Source organism: Molossus molossus, unplaced genomic scaffold (assembly GCF_014108415.1).
Source record: "Molossus molossus isolate mMolMol1 unplaced genomic scaffold, mMolMol1.p scaffold_m16_p_21, whole genome shotgun sequence".
Classification (NCBI taxonomy): domain Eukaryota; kingdom Metazoa; phylum Chordata; class Mammalia; order Chiroptera; family Molossidae; genus Molossus; species Molossus molossus.
Window position 1 is genome coordinate 46580491 of NW_023425357.1, and position 14466 is coordinate 46594956.

The window sequence follows — 14466 nt, forward strand, 5'->3', positions numbered from 1 at the left end:
TGGAAATGGGTTAAGTTGGCTCAAAAAAGACTCGAGTCCCTTTGGCACTAATTGTGTTCCGGCGCCGAGAGGGAGCTGGGGTTTCGGGTCTCTGTGGCTCCCCCACAGCTGAGAGGAGCCAGGGCATTTTTAGCACAGGCTCCGCCAAGAAAGCGGGAAACAATAGCTAGCTGTCGCAACCAGCTGATATCTACCTTTGATCAGCCAAATGAATGTTGCAGGCATTTCTTATAGAAAGGAGATTGCTTATCGATCTATATCAAAATATGCATGCTAATCCCAGGCAGCACAGAGTATTTTCAAGTGGAGTTAATAATCTGATTGCTGCCCTGTCTGGAGCAATTCTCTGAACTCGGAGCTCTAATCAGTCCAGGGTCTTGCCGTCAAATGTACTTTGCTGTTTAAATTTGGATTTGTGACATTGATTGAGGAGCCCTTGTAAAGGTGTTGACAAATCAAATTGTTTGTTCCAGTAGTGTTTTGCCAGAGATCAAGTCCAAAGTAATACGCAGTGAATTTGTTCATTACCAGTAGGGTGAAAGGAATGATAAAATTCACCTGCATCATTATCACAGACACAAGCCCAGTGAAAGATACGTTCTGTCTGAGGAAAATGTAGCTCCGTGGGCGCTCCAGGGCGTGATGCAGGCGGCTGGCCCTTCCCGACCCGATGACATTAGATATGTTTTAAGAGAGATTCGCAATACGTTTCTTCCATGTTTGAGGTCGGAGCACTTTGCTTGTTTCGTTGGAAAGAAAACAACAACAAAAACTGGGTAGACAGATGTTCTGCATTGTTTAAAGAAGCCCTTGGCCACCAGCCTGTGTAGAGTAAGAGGCTTCATGCTCCAGAAGAGGACGTGACGCAGGTGGGTCGCTGCCCCGGGGACTGTTGGGCCGTCCTTGCCTGTCCCCAGCAGGTACCCGGAGCCAGCGTGAGTGGAAGTGGATCTCGATGCCCCTGTGTCTGCTGTGAGGACTTGGCAGGCACTGGGACGTCATAGGCTGGGTTTGGGCCCTGAGACCAGGGTGGAGGACAAGAAGTTCATTTTAGAGGTGGTAGGGGAGTCAGGAAGGAAGCCAGTTCAGAGCGCATTCGTGAGAGGTCTCTGCCGTGGTCACCCGGAGCTCAGCCCTGCTGGGGACTCTGAAATCGCAGGCCAGGGAGGAAGAGAGAGTAAGTGACCTCGTCGGAGGCAGAAGGAGCCGATGGAGGAGAGGCTTCTTGGGCGAGCATACGAGCTTCCCCGAGTCCGTGGACTTACTGAATGCTGCCGCTTTTGCCAGGAGAAGCTGGGGGCAGGAAGGACTGACTTTCTGGGGACAGACTGATGTTTTATATTCTGCTTTCTCACATCACCTTGCCACGATCAATAATAATAATATCATTCATAACAATAACATTGTCTGCTAAGATTGATTGCGTACCTTTCATGTGCCAAGCACTTTTTAATGTGTTTAAACACACTATCTAAATGTGTTTTAGTCTGCAGGTTGTCAGCCTTTAGTGGCTCTAAAATAACTGACGGGGTTGCCTGTAAAATGGAAGAGGACAGAACAGACTAGACTAGACTAGATGAGAGGGGAAAAGATCAGTCCAGTCCATTGCAAGGGTTAGTTTTGTTTAATGAAAACGTTGTTTCAATTGCATGTGTGTGCATATGTCACTCTGAGTTAAGGACAGTTAGAGACAGACTGAATCTTCTCGTCGAAATCCTGGAACAATTCTATGAAGTTGATGTTGCCACCCCCATTTCACAGGGGAGAAGCTGAAGTTCCAAGACCTGCCCACGTTCACGCAGCAAGGACGCGGGAGAGCGGCACGTAAACCCGTCCACAGAGCGCTTGCTCCCCCGCAGCGGCAGAGAAAGTTGCCCAGCGAGCCTGCGCTGCGAGCCTCCGAGACCATCTGCTCGTCCAGAAGGCTTCCAACTGTTCTTTTCATGTTTGTAAGGGGAGTTTGGTAACAAAACCCATTTACCATCAGCCTGGAAGACAGCAGAGTGCTCCTTGGCATTGTAGCATTGTTGATGTCGCCTTAATTTATAACACAGCAAATGGTTAGGCAGATGGCATTTAATATATTCCCAGACATAAACACAAGGCTTAAGTTGTATATGGTATATGTTCCTGAGCGTCCATAAACTCTGTAGGGGGTAAGACTATATCTTCACCCCACCCCCTTCCTACTGCACATGGGCAGTGTTAACTATTCAGAGACACAGGCAGGACACACAGAGATGGCCCAGCTTATAGGGAGAGTTACAAAGAGCATTAGCTCGACTGAAATACATCACATTAGTCACTAATGGAAAATACAAGACAACTGGTACATAATGGAAGGAATCTGGCCTTCAAGTTTAGACATCTGGGGCTGGGCCACGTCCTGCACCTCCCAAGTCATGCACCTCTGTCTGTTTTTTTAATCAGTGGACTATATTTTAGAAAAGTTTTAGATTTACAGGAAAATTGAGCCATTGGGTATTCCCATATCACCACACATGTGTGTGCGCGCGCACACACACACGGTTCCCTCTATTGTTAACATCTTATATTAGTGTGGTACATTTGCTACAGTTAATGAACTGATACTGATACATTATTATTAAGTAAACTGCCCAGTTTACTTCTGTTTTCTTAGATTTTACCTGATGTTCTTTTTCTGTTTCAGAATCCCATCCAGGACACTATATTACCTTTTAGTTCTCATGTCTCCTTAGACAACTCTTGACTGTGACCGTTTTTCAGACTTTCCTTGTTTTTCTTGATTTTGACTGTTTTAAGGAATGGTGATGAGATATCATGTAGACTGTCCATTTTCTGTTTTGTCATGATTACACTGGGGTCATGGGTTTGGGAGAAGATCGCGGAGGTAAGGGACCGTTTGAATCACATCATATCAAGGCTACATACGATGGATAAGACGTATTGCTGTTAATGGTTCTCCCACGTAAAGTTACTCTCTCCCTTCTTTCTCTGCTGTTCTCTTTGGAAGGAAGTCACTGTGGGCCAACCCCACCTAAGGCGTGAGGGGTTACACTTCCCCTCCTTGGTGATGGAGTCACTACAGCATGTGTCTGGGATATTTCTGCATGGGAGATTTGGTTCTTCTCCTCTGTTTATTAATTTATTTGATTATTGTTCTATCAGTGTGCACTCATGGATATTTCTTCTGTGCTTTGGGTCATAACTGTAGCTCAGGCAGTTCCAGCTTGTCCACTGTGAAGTGCTCCAGGGTTGCTGTTGGTTTGGGTGTTTCTGTTTTTAGTACTTTCTAACTTTCTGTCCCTACAAGATACTCCAGGTTCATTTATTTATTTCTCACCCAGTCCCAGAATCAGCCATCTCTTTAAGAACCCCCAGATACCTTTTTTTTTAAAAAATCCTCATCCTAGGATATTTTTCCATTTACCTTCAGATAGAGTGGGAGGGAGAGAGAGAGAGAAAAACATCAATGTGAGAGGGACACATCAATTGGTTGCCTCCTACACGACCCTGACTAGGGCCTGGACCAAAACACAACCTAGGTCCATGCCCTTGACCAGAATCAAACCTGCAACTCTTTGGCCCACTGGGTGAAACTCTAACCACTGAGCAAAACTGGCCCGGGCCCAGGATACTTTTATTGGAGGTTGGTATTAGAAACCAAGATCTGAACATTAGAGGTGTTTGTAACTACTGAGATGTCATTGCATCTAAACCCTGTCAGCTGACACAGCAAAGCAACATATGTGTACGTTCTCACCCATGTATGCACACATTTCTATAATACTCTCTATATAACCATCTCTTCTGAGTTTAGGATAAACACAAGTGGTTGCTGGTATCTTCAACTCTGACTCACTACCACCGAGCTCATTCTAGTCTCCTCCCCTTGCTTCTGTAAATTCCCACTGCAACACTGAGCAACCTGCCTCCAGCATCCACCATCCACGCACCCATGGCCCATCCCGATAGGCACGGAGAGCACTGTCCGAGCGGTTAGCCTGTGCCCCGATGGAAAACGACTGCTGTGAGCGCAGCGCTTATGGGAAGTCCCTTTGCCTCTAACCTTCCTGACTCCATGCTCCAAGGTGCTTAGGTCTGCACCCCCATTCCCTCCAGCGATGTGAGGTCTGCACCCCCATTCCCTCCAGCGATGTGAGGTCTGCACCCCCATTCCCTCCAGCGATGTGTGGTCTGCACCCCCATTCCCTCCAGTGATGTGAGGTCTGCACCCTCATTCCCTCCAGCGATGTGAGGTCTATACCCCCATTCCCTCCAGTGATGTGAGGTCTATACCCCCATTCCCTCCAGTGATGTGAGGTCTGCACCCCCATTCCCTCCAGTGATGTGAGATCTGCACCCCCATTCCCTCCAGTGATGTGAGGTCTACACCCCCATTCCCTCCAGCGATGTGAGGTCTATACCCCCATTCCCTCCAGTGATGTGAGGTCTGCACCCCCATTCCCTCCAGTGATGTGAGGTCTATACTCTCATTCCCTCCAGTGGTGTGAGGTCTGTACCCCCATTCCCTCAAGTGATGTGAGGTCTGCACCCCCATTCCCTCCAGCGATGTGAGGTCTGCACCCCCATTCCCTCCAGTGGTGTGAGGTCTGCACCCCCATTCCCTCCAGTTTTGTGAGGTCTGCACCCCCATTCCCTGCAGTGATGTGGTTTTGCACATTTGTACGGTTAGTCTCTTGTTGCAGTCTGCATTATTTTTTCAAACTTTCACAAGTTAAGGGTGACCCTTTGTGCTGCCAAGTTGTGTGGGTCTTCATGAACGCATGTGTACGTACCCACGGGCACGGTGTCACGCAGAGTGTGTCCGCCATCCCAGCACTGCTCTGTGCTTCCCCTGCTCATACCTCTCCCCAACTCCCGGCAGTCAGGACCCTCTCACCGTCTCTCTGGTTTTACCTTCTACAGAGGTCGTACGGTCGAGTCAGAGCCCATGCAGCCTTCAGAGCAGCCCACTTCAGGGAGCGACTAGCATTTACGTTTCCATGTCTGTATGTAGCTCGATCGTTCATTCCTTGTAATCACTGAATGATACTTAATTATATGATGTACACTGTTTATTTATTTTTTCTTTTATTGATGTTAGAGAGAGAGAGAGAAGGGAAGGGAGAGAGAGACAGAAACATAGATGAAAGAGGACATTGATTGGCCGCCTCCTGCATGCCCGTTACTGGGGATCGGACCCACAACCTGGGCATGTGTCCTGGCTGGGAATCAAAACAGAGACCTCTTGGTGCATGAGTAGGCACTCAACCACTGAGCCACACTGGCCAGGTTACACTGTTTATTTTTTTTCACCCTTGGAAAGACATCTTGGTTTCTTGCCGTTTTGGGTGAGTAACCAAAATAAACCTGCTATAAACATGCAGGTGCCTATTTATGTGTAGACAAAAGTTTTCAACTCAATTTGATAATACCTAGGAGTGCAATTGCTGTATCCTAGGATAAGACCCTGCTTAACTGTAAGAAACTGCCAAACTGTCTACCCACATGGCCGTGTCCTTCCGCATTCCCACCAGCCGTGAACGAGGGGTCCTGTCACCCGCATCCTTTGCCAGCATTTCCGCTGCTTTGGACGTTAGCCATTCTGATAGGTGTGTCATGGTGTCTCCTTGTTTCCGTTCGCAGTTTTCTGGTGACACATGATTCTGAGCATTTTTTCCCATGCTTGCCAGCCATCTGTGTATTTTCTTCAGTGAAGTGTCTGTTCAGATCTTTTCCCCATTTTTCGTTGGCCTATGTTACTTTTTCTGTTGAGTTCTCTGCATATTTTGGATACTAGTCCTTTATCAGATATATGTTTTGCCAAGATTTTCTCCCAGCCAGTGGTTTGCCTTTTCTTGTCCTTAACAGTCTTTTTTTTTTTGCAAGTCAGAAGTTTTTAACTTGAATGAAGACCAACTTATCATTTACTTTATTTTATGGATTGTACTTTTGGTACTGTATCAGAAAACTTGTCACCAAATTTAAAGTCATCTAGATGATCTCAGGTTTATGTTCTAGAGGTTTTATACTCTCAAGTTTTCCAGTTAGGTCTGTGATCCATTTTGAGTTAATTTTTATGAAAGTGTTTAATTCCACCTTTTTTGCATATGGAAGTGACAATGGTTTCATTTATTGAAAAAACCATCCTCTGCCTATTCTGCCTTGAATTGCCTGTGCTCTAGGCAAAGCCAGATGACTGTATGGGCCTGGGTCTCTCTGGGCTCTGTCTGTCCATTGGTCTGTCTGTTCATGCTCTCACCAACGCCAAGCTTCTCCACTGCTGTAGGTTCACAGTACGTCTCCAAGTTGGGTATTGTCAATTCTTCAACGTTGTTCTCATTTTCAGTCTTGTGTTGGCTCTTTTGAGTCTTTTGATTTTTCCTATCAACTTCCGAATTTGTTTGCCTCTATCTACAGAATGGCATGCTGGGATGTTTACTGAGATTGTGTGGGATCCATAGATCAAGTCGGGAGGAATTGACACCTTAGCAATACTGAGTTTTCTAACGACGATTTTTTCAACCAGATTTACTAGGGCACAATGCACGAAATAAGCGCACATATTTAAAGTGACGGTCTGGTGAGTGTTGATGTGTGTATGCCCTCCTGAAACCATCGCTATGATCAATACAATGAATGATTATCAGCCCCCCAAATTCCCTCCTGTCTGCTTACAATACTTCCCTTCTCACACCCACCCCAGACACGGATATGATTTCCATTACTATATATTGGTTTGCATTTCCTGTAGTTGGATACAAGTGGAGTCATGTAGCACGAGGGGTTCCTTTGGTCTGGTCTGATTTCTTTCTCCTACTCAGTATAATTACTATGCACTTCATAAACTTTGTAGCATTGTGCACATGGCTTATTCCTTTCTGTTGCCAAGGGACGTTCCCTTGTGTCCATGTACCACCATTTGTCCATTCGTCTGTTGAAGGATGTTGATTGTGTCCGACTTTCAGCTCTTACAAATGGCTGCCATGAGCATCCGTAGACATGTCCTTGTACAGACCTGTTTTCACATTTCTGGGGTAAACACCTGGGAGCAAAATGACTAGATCAGAGGATGAGCATGTCTACCTCCTCAGAAACTGCCTTCGTGTGGCACAACCCGACTTCAAGGAGCATCGCAAGATGTTAGGCATGAACATCTTCAAGGGAAGAAGTGTCGCCCCAGTTGGAACCACGGCCTCCGGGGCTGAGACGGTTCAGCCCGAGTCCCACGCTTGCCCCTGACCCTCGGCTGGGGATACGTGCATTAGGTCAGGGACAGAGGGTGACCTCTCTCTCTTGTGTGGCTCTGTCCCCTCTCTACATGCCAACAGATTCACGGTTTTGCCCTAGATTCCAGGGTTTTCGAATTCGTTCTATTCCACGTTCAATGACATCACGGCTGAAGTGTCCTCCAAACTCAGTGCTTCTGGGAAAGCCTTCCGATGATGCTCTCCCTTCCGCGGATGTCAGGGTTGCTGTGAGTTCTGTTCCCTCGGCGGAAACACAGGCACGTGCGTTCTTCTTGCTTTGGTCCCCTGCTGAGTTCTGGGCCCTGTGGTTCTTCCCTTAGAGCCGGGGAGAGTGAGTTTCCCCGACCCGGGTCCCCGACGTGCGAGAGGAGCGGGGCGGCCTTCCCGGAGCGAAAGCTCCGCTCCCACGAGCCCGGCGCTGGAGGCTGGCTCTCTCCGCATCAGGCACACTCTTAAACATCTGTCTGTGGTGTGATTTATTCTATTTTAAAATGAGGTTTTCAAACAACTCACTATCTTAATTTCAGCAGTTCAGCTCCTTTGTACACTAACAATACCAAACATGCAAATGAGCTACCACTTTGCTTTCTAGCAAAAATGTTTCTGTGCAAACACTTGATTTTATAACGCACTTTGCAGCTTCCTCCTATAATTACTTGTTAAATCTATATTTGACTTTGTCTAAATGGTTGCATTGCAAGGCAGTTTTTCTCTCCTCTCACTGTGGCTAGTTCATCTTCCCCCTGCCCATGTGTCTGCCTGAACGGGGGTCTGCCTTCCTGTTTAGATTTTAGGTCGAGGGCAGAAACCAGACACATGTCAGGAGTCGGGCTTCAGCTGCACCCAGAAACTGTCAGGTTCATCTGTCGCTCATCTTTGGATCGGCAGGTTGGCCATGGTGTAGTCTTCTCACGGTGACAGCAGAACTTCGAGAGGGCAAGGTTTTCTTTTTTTTTTTTAATCCTCACCCGAGGACATTTTTACATTAATCTTCAGATAGAGCTGGAGGGAGAGAGGGAGGGAGAGAGAGAGAGAGAGAAACATTGATGTGAGAGAGACACATCGATTGGTTGCCACCTGCACAACACCAACCGGGGCTGGGGACGAACCACAAATGAGATACATGCCCTTGGCCGGAATCGAACCCAGGACTCTTTGGTCTGCGGGCAGTGTCCCTCCTGCTGAGCCAAACCGGCGAGGGCGAGGGCGAGGGCGAGGTTTTCTGACCTCATCTGCACCGTTTCTTCCAGCAGCCAAACCAAGGGCTGGAAGTTATTCCTCCCATGGTGAGGCCGGAGCAAGTCACATGGTCAAACAGCAGTGGGGGGGGGAGGATGCCCCTCCAATGGCAATGAGGATGGGAAAGGGGGGAATGTTTTTCAGCAATCATCTGACCTCCCATAGGTACCAAAAACCCCTGTCGGAGAATCTAAGAGCTACAGGTGTTCGTGCAGTAAAGATTTACTGGGTGACTTACCCGGTCGCTGCGGGGATACCAGAGATGTAAGAGTTTGAACGGAGGCAGCATGAACCCCCCGCGCAGTCTAGGTGGGCGAGGCCAGCCCCAAACCTTCCAGTCTCTTGCAAATTATGGGGCCTGAAGTGTATTCGATTTGGGAAGCCCTCATCAAATAAAACAGTACAAAGACCTACTCACAGACCCAGGGATGAAAATAAGGTTTGCCTAGAATAAGAAAAGAAATCATGACAAAATATGAATTTCAAGAAGCTAACAAGTTTTCTAAAGCCCACAATATCCAGGAAAACAATAATATTGTAATTAATTAACTTCCTGAGACACCTGTTTAATACTTTTTCTCTGCAGTTGTGACTGAACTCTCTTTGATTCTTCCTATGGTGATAGCTTTGTAATATTTTCTATAAAGATAATAGAAAGATAATTCAGTGGGTGATCAAAATAGCAAAACAAGACACTTAGGGTACGTAAAACATGCAACTTCGCCGAGAGTTGTATTCATTAAAGGATACAGATTTGTACTCTTCAAATACAGTATTTCCGATAACTTGTATTTTATGGATTCCCATATAAATTCTGGTGGGCTCATAATTCTGCTGTCAATAAAATGCTGCCTCATTTAGTGTATTCTGACAGGAAAGAGCTTCTGTGTTGACTGGGAGTTAGTGTGAACAGAAACTTCTTGTGGTGACGGTGCACTCGTGAATGTAGACTTTCCATGGCCGGTCTTTCTGGGGTGCTTCTCTCCTCCGTCCCCCGATCCTGGGGCAGGTGCCCAGGACACCGCCTCTGTCAGCGTCTGTCTGCGGCTCAGGTCCGAGGTGGGCATGGCCCGGGGCAGGGCGTGCACGCGTGGGCAGAAGCTGCAGGGCCCATGAGCTCCTGAACACGTGGATCGGTGCCATGGAAGGGGACTTGGAGTAGAGAGAAACAAGCCGTCATACCCAATTGGAGTTAAATGATCTAATTTGGCAGATCTTACAGAAACGTGTTATCTCAGTCCCTTCGGGCTGCTATAACAGAATACCATGCACTGGGAGGCTTATCAACAGCAAAAAACATCGTTCCCCGCGGTTCTGGAGGCTGGGGACCCAGACCCCAGTGCCTGCAGATGCGTCTGGTAACGGCGCCTCCCAGAGGCCGGCTCCCGGCCCAAGCTCCCGTGCAGGGGTCTCTCGGCCGCTTCCAGAAGGTCACACCCAAGCCTGGCTAACAGCCTCCGAAGGCCTCGTCTACCAGCACCATCACCCTGGGGGTTAGGGTTCCACAACATGGATCTTGTGGGGAACATTCAACCCACAGCACGTGGGACCACGTGAACCCACTGCTAACGCCTGGGAAGGGGGTTGTGCAGGAGGGGACCCTGGGAACCAAGGTCATGAACTTTACGGTGAGTCCAAGCCTCTCCCCCTGAGACAGCGTCATGCGCAGCTGGCTCCTCGCAGGAACTACCCGTGACGTGCACGGGCACAGAGGGGACTTCTCTCCCTCCACGGGTTACGTCAGGAACCGCTCGACGTATCCTGGGACCCGTCCTCTTTGTCCGTCTCAGTGTCCTTCTCCACTTCTGACCTCAGACCTTATCATTTTTCTTTAATCCTCACCCGAGGACATTTTTGCATTTATCTTCAGATAGAGCGGGAGGGAGAGAGGGGGAAGAGAGAGAAACATCGAGTGGCTGCCACTCACATGACCCCAACCAGGACGGGGACAAACTGCCACCGAGGTACGTGCCCTTAGCGGGAACGGAACCCGGGTCTCTCTGATCCGTAGGCCGAGGCTCCAACCGCTGAGCCAAACCGGCCAGAGCCAGCCCTTATCATTTATTCTTCCTTTTGGCTTCTACTTACCCTCTGCGCTACATAAACTATGGGGTCCCAGAGGAAAGCCGTCCCGGGTTCCCCGCCCCAGGGCCCGCCCGGGGTAGTTAGGCAGGTCTTTCCAGGTGACCTGAAGACTCAGATGCGCATGATGATGCTCCAGCTCCCCGGTGACCGGAAAACACAAATGCAAAACCACAACAAGGTATCATCTTGGTCCCATTACATAGGCACAAATTAAAGAGAGACTTTTATGGGACTCTGTGAAATTTTATAATGTGCATGACCACTGATCTATGTATGCTTCCAAGAGACTATTCCATAGAAATATCCTCAAGTTTGCTCAAAGATATACTAGGAGGATTTTTAAATTGCAACATTAGAATAATAAAAAAGCTGAGGCAATATAAATGTCTATCAATGGGAAACAGGTTAAATAAATGATGGTTCATACATACTGTGGAATAGTCTGCAACTGTTTTTTTAAAATTATTTTTCTGACATAGAAATATCCCCTGGACATATTGATACGCGAGAAAAGCAAGTCAAAGAGCCGTGTGTGTGGTCAGGTCCTGTTTTTCACGGACTAAGAACTTCGAACAAATCAGGTGACGTCTTGAGGTCTCAGGCTCCTCTTTCGGAGAGAATTCCTCCCACCGTCCAGGTGCCAACAAGTTCAAAGTGCTAGTGGCTATAGAACACCCCTATAAACTGTAAAGCTCTATATAATTTACTATGTAAAACATTGATTCGGGGGAGAGTCACTCGAGGGCCCCTGTCCTTGGCTTCCTACAGGATCTCGAATTCCTGGCGCCTCCGACCGTCCAGGGGCGCTTTCTGAAGACACACACGCTTTGCTTTCTGCTGGACCTGACTGTCCCCAAGTCCAGGCAGATTCAGGCACACTTAGCAAGGTGCCCGGTGCGCAGTAGGCACTCAATCACGGGTTGTGGCATGAATGACAAGTCACCGGACGGAAGAATAAGTGCCGGGGCACACCGGGCTGGCGTGGGGGCGTTGTCGACGCCGGGACATGCTAATGACTCGGGAACAGTAGGAGCTGTTCACCTGGCCAGCCTACTGCACCACTGCCGGGTGGTCACCAGGGTGGACGAAAGGGACCGCACAGGACGACGGCCGAGGACATGAAACATTTTCAGAGAGATCCTGAGAGGCAAACACAAAATTGAAAACAGTTGGTTTGTTTAGTGTGGGGATATTGTGGGTAAATTGTTTTTTTTGTTTTTTTGTTTTTTTTTATTCTGGAACTATTCTAATGTTTCAGGCAATATGTATTTTACTTAAGTTTCTTTTAAAGCTTAATATCTTTGCGTTAGAAAAGAAATAAGTACTCATTAAAAAAAATGAGGAAACGAGAAAATGAAAAAGAGACGAGAAACGTACCCCCGGGGATCAAATGGTCATCAGTATTAATAGGTTGTGTCTTTCCCTGAAATCTTGCTACTTCTTAAATATTTTATGGGGCAGATATTCTATATATTTGAAAGTATACATAGCATCCCTCACCTTCCACATCCCATCCCCCCCCCCATCACAGCACAGTGTTGAAGACCTGTGATTTGGGTTCAGAGCTTGTGTTTGGAGCAGGGACCCCGGTGCCGCCCCTACCAGCTCCCCTCCTCCTCACCACCGCTGCTATACTGCGTGCGAAGTTCTTACTCCCTCTGAGCCTGTGTCTTCGTTGGTACAACAAGGATATTTTTAGTACGTGCTTCAGGAGTGGCTTATTTCGTGTAAACTGTGTAGCTCAGTTCCAGACACATGACAGTCACTCTAGAAGGAGTGATTTTGGAATAAAGAATAAACGAATCAGGGAACTTGACCTGGTCTGGGAGAGCAGGGAAGGCTTCCCGGAAGAAGTGGCACTTGGTCTGGATCTAAGGCTGAGCAGGAGTTCACCGGGCAGAGAGGGGGCAGAGGATGCAGGGAGGATGGGCGAGGGGAGGATCATTGCAGGCAGAGGGAACAGCGCGTGTCCAAGTTCGCATGGGCAGGGAAAGGCAGAGACGACGCAAAAGGAGGTCAGGGAGAAATGAGGTCAGGGTACAAAGGGTGAGGGGTGCAGAGAGGCCGGGGAAGTCCAAGGAGGCCGCTGGTCGGGGCCCGCCAGTCCTTGATGAGGACCTGAGGCTGGTCCTAGAGCCCAGGAGCCCTCGGGTTTGAAGGAGAGAACATCTGCTCAGTGCGGGGTAAGGATCGAGGAGGGGGGCCAGGGCGGGAGCGGGGACTCTGCTGTCCTGCTCCTGGCTAGAAGTGGCCGTAGCTTGAGCTATTTGGTCCAGCCATGAACCTCCCCGTCGTGAGAGAACAAACACCCACACTCATTTTATTGCTAATTGCTGCCCAGCTCTTTGCTTCCAACGCAGCTAAAAGCGCACCTTGCTCACCTGACCTCAGCGTCACCTGACCTGGGCACCCGCAGGTGTCCAGTGAACTGGGCTGGAGCCGGAGGCCCTGTCCTGCACGCCCGAGGAAGGCGCGGACGTGCTGTGGTGGCCGGAGGGGCAGGCTGACCCGCAGGCCTGCAGCAAGGCCCTGGGCGTGCATTCCAGACCACCAGCCACCACAATTACACATGTGCAGGCCTCGGGAAGGCGCAAGGTAGATGCTCGCAGCCAGGGTCCCGTTGTAAAGGCCCTGGTCCTGGTTGGTTATTAACTATACTGTACGAAGCCTCATAAACACCTTTTTACACATACAGGGCACCCTTTCAATGCAACAATCAAATGCTTTTCAACAAATTACAGTCTCCTCGAAAAGGGACCCTTGATTGCTTCCCAGAAAGAGGTGGGAGCAAAGCTTAGACAGGACCTGTTCTACCTGATGTCCGGAACCACGCCGGCTTCGGGCTGGGAGTGCTGGTCTGCGGGTCAGACCCGAGGGCTCTGGGGAAATCAGTCCCAACCGGTGCAAGCCTGGCCGAGGCGCAATCAGACCGCAGAAATTATTTCGCCAACCTGATCTACTTTGCAGATGAGCATAATGAGTTCAGAAAAGAGCAGCCACTGGCTCAGGTCACCCGGGAACTCAGCGGTGGGGCGGGGGCGGGGACCCCAGAGCCAGCCCGGCAGCTTCGGGGCAGCTGTCTGCCGCGAGGGGTCCTGTCTCCGGTTAACTTGCTTAGTTCAGAGTCTGTCTTCTCGTAAAAAGAATGTCGAGTCCTTACCCCCAACACCTTCCCCTTCCCACATACTTTTTCTTATGCCCCTAATCAAGCAAATTATTTCTGCTCTTATAAATTAGATCTTTTAGATTTCATAGACCAGTAAAGTTTACAGACCTACGGTTGCAAACTTTTTATTCTGCCCAGTAAGGACATCGGAGAAGAACGAGCTAAAAGGACAGTGACCCGGGAATGCGAGCCATTTGCCGCCACCCGCTTCCACGCGAGGGAAAATCATTATTATCCAGGGAGAAGGAGATACCCAGGGAGGAGAAGAGTCGGAAGGAAATAAGACATTAGACCGGCAGTTGCCTGGGGTGTGGTTTGACTGCAGGGGGCACAGGAGAACTTTCTGGGGGGAAGGGAATATTCTCCGTCTGGATCGGGGTGCTGCTTGTGTGGGTGTATACAGTTGTCCAAGCATTGCTGTCAGTTAGGTGTCCTGATACACAAGCCCAAACAGGGCCGAGTAGAAAGGATAAAAGCCCACACCTGGACCGGGCAGAGCCTCCCTAGACCCAGACTTGTCTCTGAGTTTGGAGCTGGGCTGCGGGACGTGGGAGGAGAAGGTGCCAGCTGGGGTCCCCTGCGCCCGCCCCACTCGAGGGAATGCTGTCTAGAGCTGTGGCCACTCGCCGGTGTCCTCCTCTTCCCAGAGCTCTGGTCTGGGTTTGGTTTCGGTTCTCAGTACACTGAGAGACATGCACGCCACGTCTCTGTCAGCCCACGCAGAGAATGTCCCAGGACCGA